The 22,274-nt window shown below is 39.7% G+C and overlaps 1 long non-coding RNA gene across 1 annotated transcript; it reads right to left on the reverse strand.

The window, feature by feature from the left end:
- Positions 1 to 1,367: 1,367 nt before the first annotated feature.
- On the reverse strand, positions 1,368 to 12,361 carry LOC110918647. Its single transcript, XR_002581477.2, has 3 exons — positions 12,316 to 12,361; positions 11,948 to 11,998; positions 1,368 to 1,387 (listed from the first exon to the last, which is right to left on the reverse strand). It is a non-coding gene; the product is annotated as an uncharacterized LOC110918647 (long non-coding RNA).
- Between the last annotated feature and the right edge of the window lie 9,913 nt (positions 12,362 to 22,274).

Genomic DNA, 22,274 nt, shown 5'->3' on the forward strand with positions numbered 1-22,274 from the left:
CGAGTTATAATTGAGAATAGAAAAATCAACCTTTAAAACAGTAATGTATTTATGGAAACAAAAGCATCTTTAGAAAGAAATTAAAGATATATTTAAACATAAATAGAAAAACTCATAATTGACAAAACTAACAATATGAACTTCAAAAGATAATGACATAAAGTTTCAAAATTATGCCTAAACAGAAAATTTAATAAGAAATAAGAAAGAGCATACATATCAAAATACAAACAATACCAACAACATTTAACTAACCTGTTTTGGTAGACGAACATTCTGAGTCCGAATTTCAAAAAAGATTGAGGATTCACCATGAGAAAATACAAACAATAAATCATTCAGAACATATATTACTAATTTAAAAAAAAATAGTGACACAAAATTTAATAAGAAATAAGAAATACATCTAAAAACAAACAATACCAAAAACATTTAAATAACCTGTTTTGGTAGACGAACATTCCGAGTACGAATTTCACAAAAGATTGACGGTTAACCATGGGAAAATACAAACCATAAATCATTCAGAACATACATTACTAATTTAAAAAAAAATACTGAACAGAAAGGATAAAATTAAATATTACAAACTTAAAAAAGATAAAAAAAATATAAAATTTAACTAACCTCTTTTGTTTGAGGAATTATCGGAGTCCGATTTTTATATAGGATCATAGTAATCAATCAACTTTAAAAACGTTTGGAGCGTTGTTTTAGGATCCATAACTGCAAATGAATAAAGGAATTTAAAAAAAAATATATAACGGTAACTTATTTATAGAAACAATATCTAATTACAGAAACCGAGTTATAATTGAGAATAGAAAAATTAACCTTAAAAACAGTAATGTGTTTATGGAAACAAAAACATCTTTAGAAAGAAATTAAATGTATCTTTAAACGTAAATAGAAAAACTCATAATTGACAAAACTAACAATATGAACTTCAAAAGATAATGACATAAAGTTTCAAAATTATGCCTAAACAGAAAATTTAATAAGAAATAAGAAAAAGTATACATATAAAAAACAAACAATACCAACAACATTTAACTAACCTGTTTTGGTAGACGAACATTCCGAGTTCGAATATCAAAAACAGTAAATAAATTTTTAACAAAACATCATTTCATATGAATCATGATGAAAAACAAACAATCTAATATTGTTTACATACCTTGACTATATGTCTAATGATCTACAAAAAATAAGAAGAACAATAAACATTAGCAGCTGCCAAAACAGTTTTCAACATCAAAAACATAACTTTTCTTGAATAAACCGAAGATCGAACAACATAAAGAAACAGTATTTAACCTTAATCATATAGTTTTACCTTAAATCTTTTTATAGATTATTGATTAAATACACCTATAACATGTTCGATCTACATATACAAAAAAGAAAATTCATCAAAAATTGACATTAAACATTTACAATAAATAAATATCTACTATAGATTATGTTGGACCGTTGTTTGACCCTAAAACGTCAGTCAAGGTAGCTCATCATCACATATAAAGGCGGAATCAGTACATATGATGTTACAACAGCTTGTCCTTTCAATTCCACTGCTTTTATTAGCTTTCTGAATGAATTTTGACAGAGTTTAGGCTCCTAAGCACACACATGCATATGATATCCGCTCAGACTGACATCCCTATATATAGACATTATGGTTCGCTTATATGACAGGTCATATAAGCGGACCTGTTACACTTTGACACAAAAGCGGACCCCTACAAGACCTATGAGCGGACCTTCATACAATATGACCTAAAAGCGAACCTACTTCTATTTTACATAATTTTGAAAATTTGACCACCTGTTGACCAATCTTGACCTCAGACTTCTTTTAGACGTAGTCAACAGACATCCTATGCATCAACAGACTCCCCCTTGGATGTTGACGTAGTCTTTATCAGCCTTCAGATCCGTAGTCTTCAGTCTTGATCTTTTCTCCGACTCTATCTTCTCCTCATAAGCATTCTTCACAGGTTCTAGGATTGTCTCCTAGCTCTAGCTTCAAACTTCCCATTATCTGTTGATCCAGACTCCCCCTTTCACAAACTCCCCCTCTCAGTATGCTGTGATCTAAGATATCTGGTTCAAGCTTTGACAATTTGCCTCCGTGGGAATAATGAAGTTCAAACCTGTTTCTCAACCAGTAACATTACAATCTATCTTTTCAAACAATAAAACACAAACTCAATCACCTTTAGCAATCCACTCAAGTATTCAAGTTCAAATTAATGACCCTGAACACCTGATTAATCTACCAAGTTCAATTTAATGACCCTGGTTGATCTTTTGACGAATCAAACTGATTTAGTAAAATCATTTTCAACTTATTCTGAAAATAACAAGTATCAACTTAATGAACTTGTTTTTGACTTTGAAAAACAATCAAACTTCCAACAATATAAGCTCTCCTCATTCTTCAGCTCAGAATCTCCTGCATCTGCTTCATCTTTCTAGAATCCGACAATCAACTTTCCACTCTGGTTTGTCTAAAATAAAGCAGAAAAATAAAATCTTTTTGATTTTAATGTGAACTAAACTAAGAAATGAAATACAGAAAACTTAAATTGCAGAAAGTAAACTATTTACAAGTTTATTTTTGGCAAGCGTGTCAGGGAATCATATCAGCTTTTCAGACAGATTACAAGTACCGTTAAGCTACATTACATACACAGACTTAAACAATTCATCTCGATTGTCGATATACTGATCCATCTTAAATTCTCACACAAACTTCAATCTATTCAGGATACCGTTTAAGCGTCTTAAGAACTTAGATCAATTCATGTGTCCCACCTCTTGAATATACTCCTGTATCCAGAATCCCAATATTCAGTCTTACAGGCAAGAATACTACAATGATGTCTGTACATAAATTAGGGGTTAAATGCGAGAACTGAGGGATCTCAGGTCAGAACTTCCGTTCAGCAGAGAGATATCAGTTTCGACTTTGCAGTATGTCCCCTTTAGAGGATCTTTTCAGCTACAACAGATGATTATCAATTTTATTGTCTAATTAGCTTAGGGCTTTATACTATATTTCAAGCATTTTGGATAAGTATTAGCCAAGGACTAGGTCAGAACTACCGTTCAGCAGAAGTCCCGGAATAATACCCCAGACATCATAGAGTATAAACACCTAGTATATCAGAATACGAGACCTATCAAACGAGATTTCAGGGGTTACCTATATATCCAAGTAGTGTTCCCCACGAATTTCACAAGTTTGAAATTTTAGGTTTATATCCCGAATAAATCTACTAAATGTACGAAAACCTATCGACACATCGTTAGTGAGACTGTTTAACTCATTTTGTCTTTTCAAATCTTTAGCATACTGTAATTGTCTAGCTGATGTACTATCATTTTCCCTATATACACAAGCTCTTTTTCAATTTTATCATGTTTTTGGATTTTTGCATTTTTTACTGTTTTTGTATTTTTCTGAAAATAAAACTATGTACAACTATCTATCTCCCCCTAAATACCAAAACACGTAAAAAACCGACAAACCATCGCAGATTGTTTCTCATCTTCATCCGCAACAGTACTCTCATCAACGCTCACAACCCCATCCGACACCGAAAGCAATTTCATACCATTAAGTTTTAACAAGTATTGAAACCGATTTTTATCAAAAGCTTTGGTATGCAAATCAGTTTTTTGTTCGTCGGTGTGGATTTTCTCAATTCGTATCAACTTTTTCTCGAAGCAATCGCGAATAAAGTGATGACGAATTTCAATATGTTTAGTTTTAGCGTGATGTACTGGATTTTTAGTTATATTAATTGCGGCCTCATTATCAACAAACAGAGGTGTGTTAAGAAACTGCAAACCGTAGTCGCGCATCTGTTGCTGTATCCACAGGATCTGAGAGCAGCAACTGCTAGCAGAAACATACTCCGCTTCACATGTAGATAGCGCCACAGACGTTTGTTTCTTACACTGCCAGGTAACCAATCTCGGTCCAAAGAACTGGCATCCTGCAGCTGTTGATTTCGCGTTAACTTTGCAGCATCCGAAATCCGAATCGGAATACCCTTCGAGCGTAAAATCGCCTTTTCTAGGATACCATAACCCCAATGACGGAGTACCTTTCAGGTAACGTAATATCCTTTTGACAATAATCATGTGCGAAGCTCTCGGGTTAGACTGAAATCTTGCTACGAGGCACGTTGGGTACATGATATCAGGACGTGAAGCAGTCAGATACATCAAAGAACCTATCATGGAACGGTAAAACGTTTCATCAGCCCTGTCTCCGGTGAGATCTGGGTGAATCCCATGATTAGTCGCAAGTGGGGTAGCAGCTGGAGTAGAACTTGACATTCCAAATTTCTCTAGAATATCATGCACGTACTTCGTTTGATGAATGAAAATTCCCTCAGGAAGTTGTTCAACTTGTAGACCCAGAAAGAATTTCATCTCCCCCATTGATGACATTTCGAATTTCTGCTTCATCACCTGTTCGAAATATTTGCACAATTTCTCATTCGTTGACCCAAAAATTATATCATCCACATAAATTTGTACTATCAGAAGATGACCATCAACGACTTTAGTGAAGAGAGTGGCATCCACTTTTCCACGTATGAACTGGTTAGCAAGTAGGTGTTGAGACAAAGTCTCGTACCAAGCTCTCGGCGCCTGATGTAGACCATACAATGCTTTGTCCAGTAGATAAACTTTGTTCTTATGGATCGGGTCAGTAAAGCCCGGCGGCTGACCAACATAAACCTCCTCTTTGACCTTCCCATAAAGAAACGCTGATTTAACATCTAACTGATATACTTTGAAATTCTTCCAAGACGCAAATGCTAGGAAAATTCTGATAGCCTCTAGTCGAGTTACAGGAGCATAGACTTCAGTAAAATCAATCCCCTCCTGTTGACTAAAGCCCTGAACAACGAGTCGAGCTTTGTTCCTTACAACCACTCCTCTGTCGTCCCTCTTACATTTGAAAACCCATTTTGTATTGATTTTCCTTTGACCATCCTGCAAATCAACTAACTTCCACACCCCCAACTTTTCAAACTGATTTAACTCTTCTTGCATCGCTATGACCCAAGAGTCTTCAGTAAGCGCCTCTTTGTAAGTTCTCGGTTCAACCTGCGAGATAAAACAGCTTAATGAAAATTCAATTTGTAAAGGTGCTACTGTAGAATAAAAACATGTTAAGCCCTGGTCAATTTGACGTCTCGTGCGAACGCCCGATTGCAATTCTCCTATTATTAACTCCTCTGGATGATAAGAAAGAGTTCGCGGCATCACTTCGCTTGAAACTTCTACATTTCCCTCCAGATTAGTAACATTCTGCTCTGCATCAGGTTCACCAACTTGGTTTGTTTGACTTGACAACTGGATCTGCTCCCCCTCAAGATCTGAATCACCATGGTCAAAAACTGGCATGTTATCAGCTTCTTGATCATCATTCAACACCGACTGATTACCAGGAGCAACTTCATCATCATGTTCACCAGCATTACTAGGACCTGCTTCATCGTCATTTGAAGTTTCCCGAGGTCTTCTAGAATACTCCGCTGGGAACATGAGCTGCGACTCATACTCTCGCAAAATATCCAGCTCATCAAAGAAATCTTCTTCTTCCTCTGATTCTTCTCTCATGTCAAACGAATCCCAAAGTTTGTCATAATGATAACGCCATGAATCACCAGGATTCTGTGGCGGCATAGTGTATCCTTGACATTCAACATTCGCTGCCTCAATAATCTGCTTCTCGCTTGGAATGAAGACACGTCGCAAAGGACTTGAATAACCCACAAAGATTCCCTCAACGCTCTTCGGACCAAACTTTCCTTTAGGCTCTATCACCGTACAGGGTGACCCAAACGGTTCTAGATACTTCAAATCCGGCTTGCGTTTATTAAGTAGCTCAAAACACGTCTTGTTGAACTTCTTTACAGTAAGAACTCTGTTAAGAGTATAGCATGCAGCAGAAACAGCTTCAGCCCAGAAATTAATTGGTAACTTAGAGTCTGCAAGCATCGTTCTGGCTGTTTCGATTAGCGTCCGGTTTTTGCGTTCTGCAACTCCATTCTGCTGCGGAGTGTACGGAGCACTAAACTCATGCAGTATACCTCTTTCATCACAAAATTCTTCCATCTTACTGTTTTTGAACTCAGTACCATTATCACTGCGAATTCTACAGATCGGCCTCTGGTACAAATTCTCAATTCTTTTAAACAACGCCACCAGGCTGTCAAACGTTTCGTCTTTGGATTTCAAAAACATAACCCAAGAAAATCTGGAATAATCATCAGTCACGACCAAGCAGTAGGAATCTCCTGTTATACTCTTGACATTCACTGGACCAAACAAATCCATGTGAAGTCGTTCCAATGGTCTTGAAACTGAATTGACTTGCTTTGTAGGGTGTGACTTTTTCTTCTGTTTGCCTTTGACACAACTTATGCACTCCCCTTCCAGATGAAAACCTTTAACATGCACTCCTGTGACCAAGTCGTTATGCACTAAGTGATTCATCTTCCTTAGGTGAATATGCCCCATCTTTTGATGCCATAACCTTGATTCTTTCTCCGTTGCTCTGGACACAAAACAATGAGCCTGACCCGTGGTTGTAGTAGCAACACTCATGTCCAACACGTACAGATCATTGACTCTTGGTGCCTTCATGATGATCCACTCTTCAGGTATCACAAATCCCGGTTTCAAGATCAAACATTCTTTGTCGGTGAAATGAGTAGTATACATCCTGTCACAGATCTGGGAGATACTCAGCAGGTTGTTCTCCAGCTCAGCGATGTAGTTAACTCTCTCAAATGTTATAACGCCATTCGATAACGTTCCTTCACCTATGATCCTTCCTCCTTGATTACCCGCAAAACCCACATAACCACCGTTAATGTTATTCACATCATACAGCAGCGCGGTCTTCCCTGTCATATGCCTTGACGCTCCACTATCCATTATCCACCTGGATACAAGTTTTGGAAGATCCTGCACATAACCAATCATCATTTACACAACTTCAAGAAAGATGCCGATTCATGCTTCGCGATCCAGGAAGCTCCGGCAATTCAAACTGTTTAGTCAAACATTGAGTCCACCCAGGCCTCATCAGCCTTAGGTGCAACCTTGACTCTCGCAATTTGAATTTTGAAATTTTCAGCCTTAAGAGGCGGAAAATTTGCATCATAATCAACAGTAATTGGCTCTTCAGCCTTTTTCTCATCAGAATTTGAAACTCTCTTCTCAACTTTTGACTCAATTTTAGGTTTCCGCACCTGTTGAGCTACTGCAACCCTTTTATAAAATTTATCATTTTGAGTTACCAACATTTTTACGGGTTCAGTTTTTACTTTTACGTTGTCGATTTTAACGTTTTTCTTCTCAACAACTTTCTTCTCAACATACATTGGTGCTTTACCCTTCACTTCAACCTTCTTTTATTGAGCCTTCACAGCTTCAGTCTTAGGCTTCACATATGTACACTTTCGTGCAATATGACCAACCTGTTCACATCTAAAACAAGTACGAGTATCAGCTACCCGACTCGTGATTTCAGACTGAGCCTGTGAAGCTCTCTTCTCAAAAAACTCTTTGTTCGATTTTGAAAAAATTTCTTTTTCTTCATCAGCAAGTGAACTTGAACTGTTTACAAACATTTTCTTCTTAGCAAACCTCTTCTTTGAAACATTTCTTTTTTGATACGGTTTACCCCCTGATAACCACCCGACCAGTTGTTTCTGTTGTTATTGTAAAAACGCGGTGGATTAACCGATTTCTTGTTATAAACCCTATCTTTCTTTCGACTCAGATTATTCACTGCTGACAACTCGACTTCAACAAGTTTGAAAACATTTGTCAATTTGTTCATGTTAACATTCTCGATCGGAAACTCTGAATCCGAAAACAACTTATCCGAACCCATCATCTTGTACATGACAAGGTTTGATTCTTCATCTAAGTTGTTCTTGGATTTTTGTTTCGGAATGTATTTATCCAAGAAACACCCATCCTCCTCAGAAGTGTCATAATCCGGTTTAAGCACTTTGTCTACCACACTTTTCACCACATCATTTTGGACACCCTCGTCATTGGAAGACGTGAACGTGACATCAATGTTCTCAGGAAGTTAACATCACTTTCTTCCTCACTTTCCACCAAACTAGACTGCTTTTTCGTGTAGTTGTCTAAGATTGGCGGTGGAACTTTGTGAAACCCTACACCCGTTCCATCAGAAAACACATCCTCGCCAGCTTTGTTTTTCCCTATAGGTTTGGGAACAATATGCTGCAAAACAAAGCTTGCTGAGCTATAGCTGTTTAACTTCAACTGAATTCTTTCATTTTCAATTTCCGCTTCTTGAACTTTAAGTTTCAATTTAGCAATTTCATCCAGTTGATTGTTAATTAATTCTTCTTTTATTCTCACCACAGCTCTCAGATGTTCGTTTTCTTTAAATGTTTTGCCATTTCGATCATCACTATCTTTGACAATGCTTTTCAATTTTTCAAACTTTTCAGAAATTTGACAGTTCTCAAGAATTAACTTTTCATTTTCACATTTTATTTTCTCACGATCAATTTTATCATTTTCAATTTGAGCTGTTAATTCTTTGATCCGTTCGGTTGAAGGTTTTACAGTTTTGTCACGACCGAGAATCTGATCCTCAACACTTTTAACTTTCGTTGTCAGATTCTTGATTTTCTCATTATTGAGATACGTGACAGTGCTACAAAAATTGCATTGTTTGGTGCAATTTTTGCAGTCAGCATTTCCATCAATCTTGTTACCTGACGCATTTGTTGACACAATTTGACTGACCAGCCCCTTTGACTTAGTAACAGAATTAGAGTCTACCTCGAGTGCTTTGGCAGCTAGCACTTTGTCAGCCATTTTTCCCAGGTTCTCTTCCGTCAACTTCTGCGTAGTATCAATCAAGCCTGTATCAACCTGCTTTGCTTTCTCAATCTCTTCTTTTTCTTTCATCTCTTTCTCCTCTTTCTCCTTTCTCTCTTTCTCTTTCTCTTCTTCAATCATCTTCTCAGTTGGCGTTCCCCACCACTTGTGCTGCCAATACTCATCATCCTCTTTTATCTCCTTGATGATGGCTTCCATATCAAGTGTGCTGTCATCAATCGCAATGTTTCCATACCGATCAAGATAACATTCCCTGTCTGGATCCCATCTATTTGCTCGTCTTGCTTCCAGATAAACACGAGAGATCCTCAAGATTCTATTTTCAGCAATCATTTTTCTATAACAGTACTTCTGCTCGTCAGTACGATCATCTTTCCACGGAATCGGTTCATCATCATTTGCCACGAATGCGTAACCAACCGCATCTTCTTCCGGTAACACTTCCTTACTCCAATCGTACCCCTCATCATCATAAATCACAGCAAGAGCTCTCAATTTATCTCTGTTATCATCAGCTTGCTTCAATCTAGGCGGCTCGGATTTATTCTGATGATAGATTGCCTTTTTGTAGTAATCATCTCGAAATGGATTCTCTGACTCATCTGCGTACACGTTTCTGCATTCACGCTTGAAGTGACCCTTCTGCTTACACTTAAAGCACGTCACCTTGGATTTGTCGAACCCCAACTTTGTAGATGGACCACCGATCGTCTTTCTCCCAGTAATCTCCATGAAGCGTTGTGCACGTCGAACTGCACTTGCCATCGCCCAACGAATGTCGATCAGTTCCATTTCTTCGGGATCTATCTGATCGTAATCTTCTTTCGTCAGATTTGTATTCCCGATCTTACCAGCCACCAACCCTTCATATGATTCCAACACAGATGCCAAGAAAACCATCTGTTGCTTAGCCGACTCTTCATCAAAATTCTGTGCGTTCTTCAAATCTATCGCGATGTTGCAAGAAAACTTCGCATCAGAATGATTTGCAGAAGATGTAGATCCACCGTGATAACCACTGTGACTTCCGCTATTTGGACTGCTTTGACTTTCTTTGCTTGCTGAAGAAACATTCTCAGCAGAAAATGCAGTTTTTGGAGAAGTAGCTTTCGGCATCAAGCTTTTCGGATAGTACAGATCCAGGTTTTGCTGATAAGATGAGTGATTGACTTTGTATGTTTTCTTCAATTCTAGCTCATGACTTTCAAGTCTCTCAATCACCAAATCTGGAGTCAAATTTTCAGGAGCAATAGTGTTCTTCAACATCAGTGCGTAATATTTCCAATCCACTTCATCTGGTAATGAATCGAACAGTTTGTCAACAAGTTCTTCATCAGAATACGTGATCTTATGTCGTGCAAGTTCCAGCTTCAGATGACCGAACCTTTCAATCATTTTGCAAACCGATTCATTTTTATGACAACCAAACATGTCAAACTCTTTTCTAAGAAGTTTCGTTTTATTTTTTACAATCTCATTACTCCCTAGACACTTTTTCTTGAGTTTTTCCCATAAATCTTTTGCATTGGAGTAGTCTATCAACGAAATGATGTCTTCCCACACCGACTGAAACAGTAATGCCACACACTTTTGCTCGGCAACAAATCCTTCAATTTCTTCAGCTGATCTCAATGCTTCACCATTCTTCTTTCCATTTACATATCCGTTTTTCATACTTTTCCAACTTGCAAATGCGAAAGCCATCAGCCAGTCTTCGAACTTTGTAGACCACCTACTATAATCTTCTATAGCCATCAACTTCGGAGGTTTGTTGAATGTACCAAATGCAGTCTCCGACTCCCAAGCTTCTTTCTTTTTCTCTTTAGGTGTATCCTCATTCGTATTGCTCGAAGACGTATCATTATTTCCAGAACTTCCCGTGAAAGCGTACATGTCGCTGAAAGGATTCAAGAAGATATCATCCATCTTGATTATTTCTGCAAAAACAACCAACACTTAGAAAAATTTCAAATTTTTGAAAATCTGGACACAAAAGCGGACCAGATTGAAGTCGTAAAAGCGGACCAAATAATGTTCGTAAAAGTGGACCAGATATTGTCCGTAAAAGCGGACCAGATTATGTCTTATAAGCGGACCAGATTGAAGTCTGTTCGAGCGGACCAGACTTGTTCGTTCGAGCGGACCAGACTTGTTCGTTCGAGCGGACCAAGTAATGCACTAACAGCGAACCAAACACTCGCGATGTCCGTAAACGCGGACCTAAGTTTTTACTCAATTTTAACCATTTTTAGTCCGAATTTCACTCTAAAACTTTCTAGGGTTTGTTATTAGTGTGTTTTACACGTTATACTCAAATTTCAGACAATTTCAACCGTAGGAACCACTGAAAATTGAAAAAGTATGAGAGAAAGTGAGTAGAAGAGAGAGATTTCTGAAGATATAAGCTGTAGTAGTATGAACTCCTCGTCCTGAGCTCTGATACCACTTGTTGGACCGTTGTTTGACCCTAAAACGTCAGTCAAGGTAGCTCATCATCACATATAAAGGCGGAATCAGTACATATGATGTTACAACAGCTTGTCCTTTCAATTCCACTGCTTTTATTAGCTTTCTGAATGAATTTTGACAGAGTTTCGGCTCCTAAGCACACACATGCATATGAGATCCGCTCAGACCGACATCCCTATATATAGACATTATGGTTCGCTTATATGACAGGTCATATAAGCGGACCTGTTACAGTTTGACACAAAAGCGGACCCCTACAAGACCTATGAGCGGACCTTCATACAATATGACCTAAAAGCGAACCTACTTCTATTTTACATAATTTTGACAATTTGACCACCTGTTGACCAATCTTGACCTCAGACTTCTTTTAGACGTAGTCAACAGACATCCTATGCATCAACAGATTATATACCTGCAAATTATGTGGACATATCATTTACAATAAATTAATATCTACTAACATTTACAATAATAAATATCAAAAACCTAAAATACAGACATACACCACTCAACTAAAGAATCAAATAACCATTGAATACAATCAACTAACCTCGTTAACAAAAGGCCAGATCTTTGTAAGATGAGCATTAAGCCATGGCAACTTGAAAAATTGAACAGCAAAATCAGTCCCCAAAAATAGAAAAAGCATGAACAAAAAAAAAACCAAGATAAATAAACAAAACTCAACTTCTATCTCTGTAAAAAAAACAACCCAAGAATAGTAAGCTACATTCGTTTAGAAATATTCATTGACAAAACTTCTTTTTCACGCCATATTCTAGTGATGTGCCCTAATTTTATAAAATTTTCAAAATATTTTTACATGCTGGTCAACAGTCTATTTGGAACGTAGAAGATCTGAAGAACGTACATAAAATGAATATTATAAAAACCAAAATACTGCACAAAATCGCAAACCTGGTTACTGAATCGTTAGAATTTCGAATTTTCCGACAAATTGCTGGACAATTCAAACATAAAAAAATTGTATGGATCAGGTAAGTTAAATATCAATAAAAACTCTAATGATAGAAAAAAGCCCTAATTAAAGGAAAATATGAAAGATACAACATGAATCTGCTCAAATCGATGGACGATTCAAATGATTCAGCCAAGTTTGTATGGATTGTATTACAAATAACATCAAAAGAAGATTTAATGGCGAAAAAATAAGACCTCATTTGAAAGAACGAACCTGGTATATGGTGATTTAAGAAGAAAATACGGCGATGATCGATAGATGATATCTAGGGTTTAAGAAAGAGATAGATTGTGTTTAAAATAACAAAGAAAAAATCAAAGACAGAAAAGAAAATTAACATACATAGCTCGATCGGTGAAGAAGGAAGAACCAGGTTAGAGAAAAATAGATCTAGGGTTTGAAAAAAGTGAGGCTGTGAACAATTGTTGTTTGGAAAAGATGATATATAAGATCCATTAACTTGACCCGATTATAATTCGGATCCCGTGTCCAATTCTCAAACCATCTAATATTGTGTCTTCCCTCCCAAAATCATCATCTCTTCAACCATAGGATGCCACATCATCAAAATGGTTTCACCATTCAAGGACACATAGCCCATATCATCTCATTTATTAATATATATAGATATAACAACTTTCCAAAACTTGTCAAGCCCCTTAGATTTTTGGGCCTCAGACTTGGCCGTAGGACTTTTGTGGCAAACTGGTAAAGGTTTTAGTGATGCACTAGTTGTAACATCTTGATAAGTTGCAATCTTCAATGAACTTTTTAGCACCCATGACCATGACTGGTTACAAGTGGATATATAATAGTTGCAAGTTTTGAGTATTTTTTCCAACAAAGTTCCCTTTTATTAATGATGCTAAAACTCACATATTTTTCACTTATTTTACTTATCTAGCTTGACAAACTATTGGAACTGTTGTTGAGCACAAGTTGGTTAGGCAAAAGGGCTGAAGGGTTCAGTTTTGCCTAACGCAGGTCGCGGGGTCCCTCCACGTTTGCAAAACGTGGAAGGAGGTTCACTAGTATGTAATTGTTATTTGCTTTGAAGTTCTTTCTCCGAGGCAAGCTCGAATCCAGAAAAGAAAGCAAAAAGAATGAGTGTGTGGTGAATGTGATGAAGAGTAACTTGGAAGTGATCAAGTACTCTTTGAATGACCAGAGATTAAGGAATCTCTGTGTTTCGGAATGTCCCAGGAGTGAAAATGAGTTGTCTTCTTATAGGGGAAGACATCTCCTGAAATGGCATATACAAGACTAGCGAAACCTGTTTGCAATGGAGGGTTTCCCCTTTTGGGGTTGAAGGCTTTGGACCCCTGGTTAATAGAGTGTACTTGTGCAGACCAGCTCTGAGTTTGTGGGCGTGAGTTGGTGAGGTGAGTCCTCAGATGTGACTGATTACTGTTCCTCGCTTTTCTCACTTTACAGCTTTTCATCCGATGAACCTTTCAACCTTTTAAGCTCTTGCATATTAGTCATTTTATTTAACCTTGGGCTACCCCCGTCGTCAGCCCCCCAAGTCAGAGGTTTTTGGGGTAGTATGCTCAAAGACTTCTGACTTTTATGCATATGTTTTAAAGGTTTCAAGGGTTCGTTGCTTGGAGGCTTGAAAGGCTTGAGGCAGTTACTTTTTGAATTTTGAATTTTAAACGATTGACAGTTGATTTGATTGACGTGTGTCAGGCGGCGGTTTTGCAGGAGTCATTTATTTACTTTTATTACCCCTGTTTTAAAATCATATTCATTTTGTACTTTGCAAAACTCTTTCATTTTACTCACAATCCTTCCAAGTTTCTTCCTTCAGGTTAGTTTTCTTCTCCACTTTCGTTTTTACTTTCTTCAAAAATGGGTGCTCTTAAAGATTTAGCAAAGTCATTCTCTCGAATGACACAAGAGGAAGTAGACTTGTTTTGTTTGGAGTATGGTATTGATAAAAAATTTAACCCAACTGCCCCTGCTTGCGATGTTCCTGTTGACAAACCAAACCCTGGTTCGATTGCCTTGTATTGTCGTCATTTTCAGTGGTCTAATCTTCGTTACCCTTTTTTCGTTTTTCGTTTTGAACTTGCTTGAGTATTATCGCGTTTCTTTTGGGCAAGTTCATCCGAAGGGGATGGCTAGGGTTTTGCACTTTGAAATGTTGTGTCGTGCTCTTGGGTATGATCCCTCTTTGTTGCTCTTTCGGAGGTTTTTTCGTTTAGCCAAAAATGGTGACTGGTTCACCTTTGAGACATCAAAGGTTGATACTTGTCTTATTTCATCCATGGTTACAACGCTTGGGACCTGGAAGGATCGCTTTTTCTGGGTTTCTGAATCTATCGTTCCTTTCAAAATGGTGTGGAGGCATCCGGATGCTGTTCTTAATGATCCGGAGCCTTCTAAATCAGAGTTGAACGATGCTTTTCTTTCAGCCATTCGGGGGTGCCCTTCGAGGGTTCGTCCCTTTCCCGAACATTTGTTAGTGCTTTTAGGGGTTAGTAATATTTGGGGAAAAGCCGATCGGGATCCGGTGTTAATGAGAAATGGCATTGGTATGCATTTTCCCCCTTATGCCTTTTCTTATTTTACTTTGCTTATGACTTATTTTTTTTGTTTGTTTTTACCAGTTATGTTTGCGTTGGACTTTATAAAGAGTGACGACACGTCCGATGTTGTGTTCCGGGTGAGAATGTTGTGGTTAGGACTTCCGAGCAAAGGTTTGAGGGCACGGGTTATGCTAGTGTTGCCAACGTTAAGGGTTTTACCAAGTCTAATGCTCCCAAGTCTTCAACTCGCCGATCTTCTCGTCGTTTGTTGAAAGCTGGTCCTCAATCCACTTCTACTGAGCCAGTGGATTTGACTGATGATATTGAAGTTTCGGAGGATCAAGTTGAAGCGGGTGTTGAGAAGGACAAGGAGTTGGTTGTTCATGGTAAGAAGGTTCGAGGCAAGAAGGTTGTCCATGTTCAGGAATCTTCAAGCAGGGACGTTGAAGGGTTGGACCCTGAAGGTACTTATGTGCCTGGTTGGCTAGTGAAGAATGATGACACCTTCAAGGATGCTGCTGTTTGTGAGGATGCTCTTAGTCATCTTGCTCCTCCTTCTATGCACAAAACCATTGCTGAGATGGATGACGATTTCATGTTGTCTCGCATGGTTTTAACCACCTGTAACCTTGCTGCTATGCTTCCTCAAGGGATTACTCGCTTTCGCCAAAGGATGCAGGAATATGAGGACTTCTCCAAGAAGAAGGATAAGATGAAATCCTCCCTGGCATCAATGAAGAAGGAAATAGCTGGGTTTGCAGAGAAGGAAGCAGCGTGGCAGAAGGAGGTTAATGATTTGAAAAAGATGCATGATATTGAGATGGGTGATCTGAGGAAGAGCTTTGAGGCTAACTTGCTGAAGCTAAAGGCTGACCGAGAGGCCTTGGCTGTTCAGCAACAAGCTTTTCGTGAAGAAAAAGAAGGGTTGAAAGCTTCGGTTGGCCAAGTTACTGCGGATAATCAGTGGTTGATTGAGCATGGTTTCCAGCAGGTTGTCACTTACCTTTTACATTCCAAGGAGTTTAACTCTGCCCTTGGTGATGTTTACACTAAGCTTTTGAACTTGGGGAAACATCAAGGCCTTACCGCTGGTTACAAGCTTCATGAGTCTGGACAACCCTTGGAGAAATCACCTATGTTTCGCCCCGAGGCTTCTGATATCTTCAAAGCTTCTGTTGAGCAGATGGAGAGGCTAACCTACCCTTACATTCATGAAGTATCTTCTTGCTTTGGTAAGCCTTTATCTGTTTTACAGGAATTGAAGCCTGAGGGGTTGAATGAGAAAGTGTGTGCTGAGGTTTTGGGTTCCCTGTCAAGGAAGAGGTCTTACTCTGGGGATAGTGATGATACCCTCTCAAGTTTGCCTGATGTTTCAAAAGATGCTGGTTTGGAGACCTCTGCGATTGGTGGTGATGAGGGTGCTAAGGCGAAGAAGACTAAGAAAGCCAAGAAGTCGAAGGTTGAAGGTTCCATGCCTTCTGCTACCTGATGTTTATTCGTAGCTTTCTTAGCAAACACTTAATGTCTGTAATGTTTTAAACAATATTAGGTTTTTAGGAACCCTTAAGGTTCCTGTGGTTGGTTAGGCCTGTATGGCCATTGAACACTAGTTTTATTTGCAAGTTACTAGGACTTGCTTTGACTTCCTTCTAAAGGTCTTTTATGGCCTTCCTAATTATGGTATGATGGTTGCTATGTTGTTTGTGTTATGTTTGTTTACTTATTTTGCTTGGTTTGTTTTGTGGGTTTTCAACCCTTCAAGCCTTTTTGTGTAGTTGTTAATGGGTTGAAGCCTTTGACCTTTCAAGCTTATTTTCTGTTGGCTTGAAACCTTGGTAGCTTCTGGTTTGGCTTGCATGTTTAATTGATAAGTTTGTTTATTTTTGTCAGTTATTTTTATTTTCTTGCCTTGTCTTTGTTTACTTTGTCTTTATGTTTTTTACACTTTAAAGGGTTCCGTGCTGCAGACACTTTACCTTAGTGTTTATTAGCATCAAGACGTAGTATCTATCCTTTTCCTTATTTCTTTGTAGCTTTAGTTGATTTCGTAAGTCTATTTGTTGATTATGTTTCTAAGACTTAAGGAACGATTGGTGTAGGCTGTTCAAACCTGTCTATGAGACATTATTGTTTTTTCTTAATATATCTCATGGAGTTGTATTGATCTAGGAACTCACCCCTTATATAGGTCCATTCAACCCTTGAACCTATTGAGCAATATGGCCTGGGAGCTCATCCCCTTACATGGCCCTTGCCATGGAGTTTTTTGCTAGGTTCTCAACCTGATATTAGGATGGAAAGACAAGTTTGATAAAATGACTTCATTCATTCAAGCAGTATCTGCTTTTACAAAAGGTTTTTGTTTTGATACAAACCAAACTTTCTAAACATAGAACTTTCTCAGGGTTTTTCCGTTCCAGTGCCTTGGAAGCCTTTTGCCTCTAGGTCTCCCAGCTTATAGGACCCGCCCTTGTGTGCTTCGAGAATGGTGTATGGACCTTCCCATTTTGGGCCTAGCTTCCCTTGATTTTCTTTTTTGCTCGCTTCCTTGTTTCTGAGGACTAGATCCCCTGGCCTGAATCGTTCGTTCTTGACCTTCTTGTTGTAGTAGGCTTCCATCTTTTGCTTGTATTTGGCTTCTTGTATTGCTGCTTGATCTCGGGCCTCCTCTAGGAGTTGCAAGTTCAACATGGTCTCTTGCTGGTTTACTTCGGGATCCATGTTGACAATTCGTTGGGTTACAACTCCTATTTCAGCGGGGATTACGGCCTCGGATCCAAATACCAAGCTGTAAGGTGTTTTCTTGTGACTTGCTTTTTCTGTTGTTCTAATTGCCCATAAAACGCTAGGCAATTCTTCGAGCCAATTACTTTCATACCTCCCCAATCTTGTTTTGATGCCTTCCACTATGCTTCTGTTGGTCCTTTCAACCTGGCCGTTTGACTGCGGGTAAGCCACTGAGCTGAAGATTTGGTTGATCCTGTATTCCTTGCACCAAAGGCTGAAGGGTTTCTCGGCAAATTGTTTCCCATTATCGGTGACAATTACCCCTGGCAGCCCATAGCGGCAGATGATATTTTCCCAAACAAAGTCTATGACTTGCTTTCCTGTGATCTTGGCAAGGGGTTTAACCTCTGGCCATTTGCTGAAGTAGTCAATTGCTACCAATAGGAATTTTACTCCCCCTTTGCTTGGAGGGAATGGCCCAACAATGTCCATTCCCCATTTATGGAATGGCCATGCCGAGGTTATGGGAACCAGGTCATGTTTGGGACTTTTTAGTATTGGGGAATGGATTTGACAGGCATCACATTTCTTCAATTGCTCAACGGTGTCACAATGCATTGATGGCCAGAAGTATCCAAGGTTCATGACCTTTGCAACCACCGACCTAGCTCCAAAATGAGCTCCACATATTCCTTCATGCACTTCCTTAATCAAATACTTGCTTTGTTCAGGGCCCACACATCTTAGCAAGGGTGCGAGGTAACCTTTTTATAGAGAGTTTCTCCTTGCAACACATATTGTCTTGCTTTGATCTTTACCCTTTCGGCTTCTTTTTGATCATTAGGTAGTTCATTGTCTTGAAGGAATTTCTTGATAGGAGTCATCCAATTTGCATCTTCCTCGGTGACTACATCTTGCACTTCCAATTCATCAATCGACCGGGCCTTTAACACTTCAACCAACACCTTTTTCGTGAGGTGGGCGAATGTGAGGGATGCCAATTTGCTCAAGGCATCGGCCTTTTTGTTTTGGGACCTTGGAATCTGTTTGATGTTGCATGTTTGGAAGGTGTTCATTAACTCCTTGGATTTTTCTTTGTACCTTCTCATGTTGGGCTCCTTAGCGACATAGCTGTCATTAACTTGGCTTGATACTAGTAGTGAATCAGTGAACACTTCAAGCTTTTTGACTTTCATTTCTTTGGCCAGTCGTAGACCAGCAATCAATGCTTCATATTCAGCCTCGTTATTGGTGGTCTGAAAATTAAAACGGAGAGCATACGTGAATTCTAGCCCCTCAGGGTTGATTAGGACTAAACCAGCTCTTGACCCTTCAACGCTTGAAGCCCCATCAGTGAATAACTTCCAGGCTTCAGGGTTGGACGGTTCAGCGGTTGTGGTGTTTACTTCTTCAATTGTTTGGTTTGGGACTTCAACTAGGAAGTCAGCCAGGACCTGAGCTTTAATGGCTTTTCGTGGGACGTAGGTGATGTTATGTTCACCTAGTTCCACTGCCCATTTTGCTAGCCTTCCCGAGTTCTCAGGTTTTTCAAGCACATTCTTGACAGGCAGTGACCACTTGTATAGGATGTGCTTGGAAGTATCTTCTAAGCCTTCTGGCTGTTTGAACCAGGGCTAGAGCGAGTTTTTCGAGGGGAGGATATTTGGTTTCAGCTAGTTTTAGAGTTTTGCTGAAAAAATAAACGGGTACCTGAGCCTTGTCTCTTTCAATAGTGAGAACTGCACTGATGGCTTCGTCGGCAACTGAAAGGTACACCGATATGAGCTCCCCAGTTTCTGGTGCTGCAATATCAGGTAGGGAAGCTAAGTGCTGCTTCATTTGATTGAAAGCTTCTTCAGCTTCATCGGTCCATCTGAAATCTTTTTTATCTGAGCAGTTCTTGAGCGTTTTGTAGAATGGTAGAGACCTTTCGGCCAGTTTTGAGGTAAAACGCTTCAAGGCTGCGAGCTTCCCGTTTAAGCTTTCAACCTCCTTCTTGGTTCTCGGTGGTTTAGCTTCAAGGACAGCTTTTACCTTGTTAGGGTTGGCTTTGATACTTTGCTTTCCAACGATGTGCCCCAGGAATTTTCCTTCATCGAATCCAAACGAGCATTTTTCCGGGTTGAGCTTCATGTTGATTTTTCTAAGGATTTTGAAAGTTTCTTGGATATCATCAAGCATTTGGTATTCCGTTTTGCTCTTAATCACCAAGTCATCGACATATGCCTCCATGTTTCTACCGATTTGGTCTTCAAAGGCTTTATCAACGAGTCGCTGATAGGTGGCACCTGCATTTTTGAGGCCAAAAGGCATCTTTTGGTAACAAAAAATGCCCTTGTCTGTGTGGAAAGCTGTCTTTTCTTCATCCTCCTTCTTCATGAGGATTTGGTGATAACCTTTGTATGCATCAAGGAAACATTTAAACGGATATCCCGTGAGGGAATCAACCTTGAGATCAATTTCCGGGAGCGGGTAGCAATCTTTGGGACAAGCCTTGTTAAGATCTTTAAAATCTATACACATTCTCCAAGAGTTGTCGGGTTTTCTGACCATAACAGGATTGGCAATCCATGATTGGTACTTGACCTCTAGGAGAATGCCAGCTGATACAAGCTTTTCAACCTCTTGGCAAGCTGCCAAGCTTCTCTCGGGTGCCAGGCTTCTTTTCTTTTGAACCACCGGCTTGACATCCGGTGGTATTCTTAACTCGTGTTCAGCAATGCTTCGTGGGATCCCAGTCATATCTTCAGGAGACCAGGCGAACACATCACTGTGATGCTTCAGCAGCTTTTCAAGGTATGAAAGAGTTTCTTGGGAAAGGTTGGGGTTGACCCTTATTCGTTGCTCAGGGTATTTAGGGTTGATGACTAACCCTTGCTTGTCTTTCTCACCGTTTGAACTTTCACCCTCGATCAGGTAAGCTTCCTGAGAGGGTTGAAGGGTTGCAATCCCTCTATCAGTAGGAAATTTGACTGTGCCATGGCCAATAGACACTGCCATGTAGAATGCACATTGTCCAGGCCTCCCTATGATTACGTCATAGTTGGAAGGGATGTTGATAACCACAAAGGTCAGTGGTCGGGTTCTTTCTTTTGATCCCTCCTTGAAACAAACATCAAGGGTTATCTGCCCCAAAGGCTTCAAGGTTATATCGGCGATACCTTTTATGGAGGTTCCAGAGGGTTGAAGCCTTGAACGTTCCTCATCGCTTAATTGGTTGAAAAATTTCTCAAACATGATTTCAGTGGCTGCTCCCGTGTCTATGTATGCTTTACATGTTTGTAATGTGCCCACGGTGGCTTCAACCACAAGGGGACCAGGAAGTGGGTCCTTCCTTGTTGGGGGGAAGCAGACACACTGAAGCTCCCAATCTTCCAACCGCCGCTTCTTGTAAGGAACCTTTTCATCAGAATACACCATGTTTACTTCCTTCCCTTTGCCTTCAGCCATTTTGTCTCGAACCCCTTTGACCAAATGAGCGAGCTCTCCTGACTTAACGGCCTCTTCAATTCTCTTTTTCAGTTGGAAGCAATCATTGGTGTGATGTCCCTTTTCTTCATGGAACTCACAGAACTGCGTGGAGTTCTCATTTTTTCGACTCTTGGGGAGAGGCCTGGGAGGTCTAAAGTTTTGCTTGACTTCTTCCGTTGCCAGGATTTCTTGAGGGGTTTTGGTGAGGGGAGTGAAACTCATGCCTTTATCTCTGCCTGAAGGGTTTCGTCCTTCAACCCTTCGAGGGTCTGAACCCTTTGGGCGTCTGTCGTAAGAGTTAAAGTTTCCTCTCTTTCTGGCTGGGCTACTGCTTCGCCAGCTAGACCCCCTTTTCCTTTGTTCTTTGATATCCACAGCTTCCTCTCCCCGAATGTGAGCTTCGGCCCTTTCAAGGGCTTCCTCCAAGGTTTTGGGTAGAGATTTGTTGAAATCTCGTGTGAGATATTTGGAGGTTATGGCGTTCATAAAACCGGCCACTCTCATTTTCTCGTCAGCCCCTACATAGGTTAGCCCTTCTTTCTTGTACCGTTTAATGAATGCCCGAAGGCTTTCATCGTCGCGTTGTTTTATCTGGAAGATTACTGTTGCGTCCTTAACGTATCGCCTTTGTTGGGAGAAGTTTGCCAGAAAACCTCTGCTGAGATCGTCAAAGCTTCGAATGCTTTGAGCAGGTAGGTCGTTGAACCAGATTCTGGCGGATCCAACAAGAGTCTGCATGAACATTAGGCAACATTCAGCATTTGACCATTTTTCTATTCGAGCGGCACCAGTGAAGATCTGGAGATGATCTTCGGGATCTTCAGTCCCATCATACGTTCTGATGTGGGCTGGCATCTTGATCTTTGACTGAAAATCATAATCAGCTATCTGCCTTGAGAAGCAGGAAAGGTTATTTGGCTTGTAAGGTTTAGCCAAGTCTTCTTCAGGTCTTGTACCTACATTGTTGCTATTGCCATGGTTCCCCTGGGTGGCTAGCACTTGATTGATGAAGTGTTGCCATGGGAAGTTGGCCATCATCTGTGATATTATGTTAGGTATGAGATTGAAACCCTGAAGGCTTCCTGGACCAACTGAGCAGTTTACCCCGAGAGGGGTGCTAGTAACAGCACTTCGTGCTAAAGGGAGCACGGACAGAGCTTGCTCCC

The sequence above is a fragment of the Helianthus annuus genome, chromosome 16 (assembly GCF_002127325.2).
Source record: "Helianthus annuus cultivar XRQ/B chromosome 16, HanXRQr2.0-SUNRISE, whole genome shotgun sequence".
In the NCBI taxonomy this organism is placed as follows: Eukaryota; Viridiplantae; Streptophyta; class Magnoliopsida; order Asterales; family Asteraceae; genus Helianthus; species Helianthus annuus.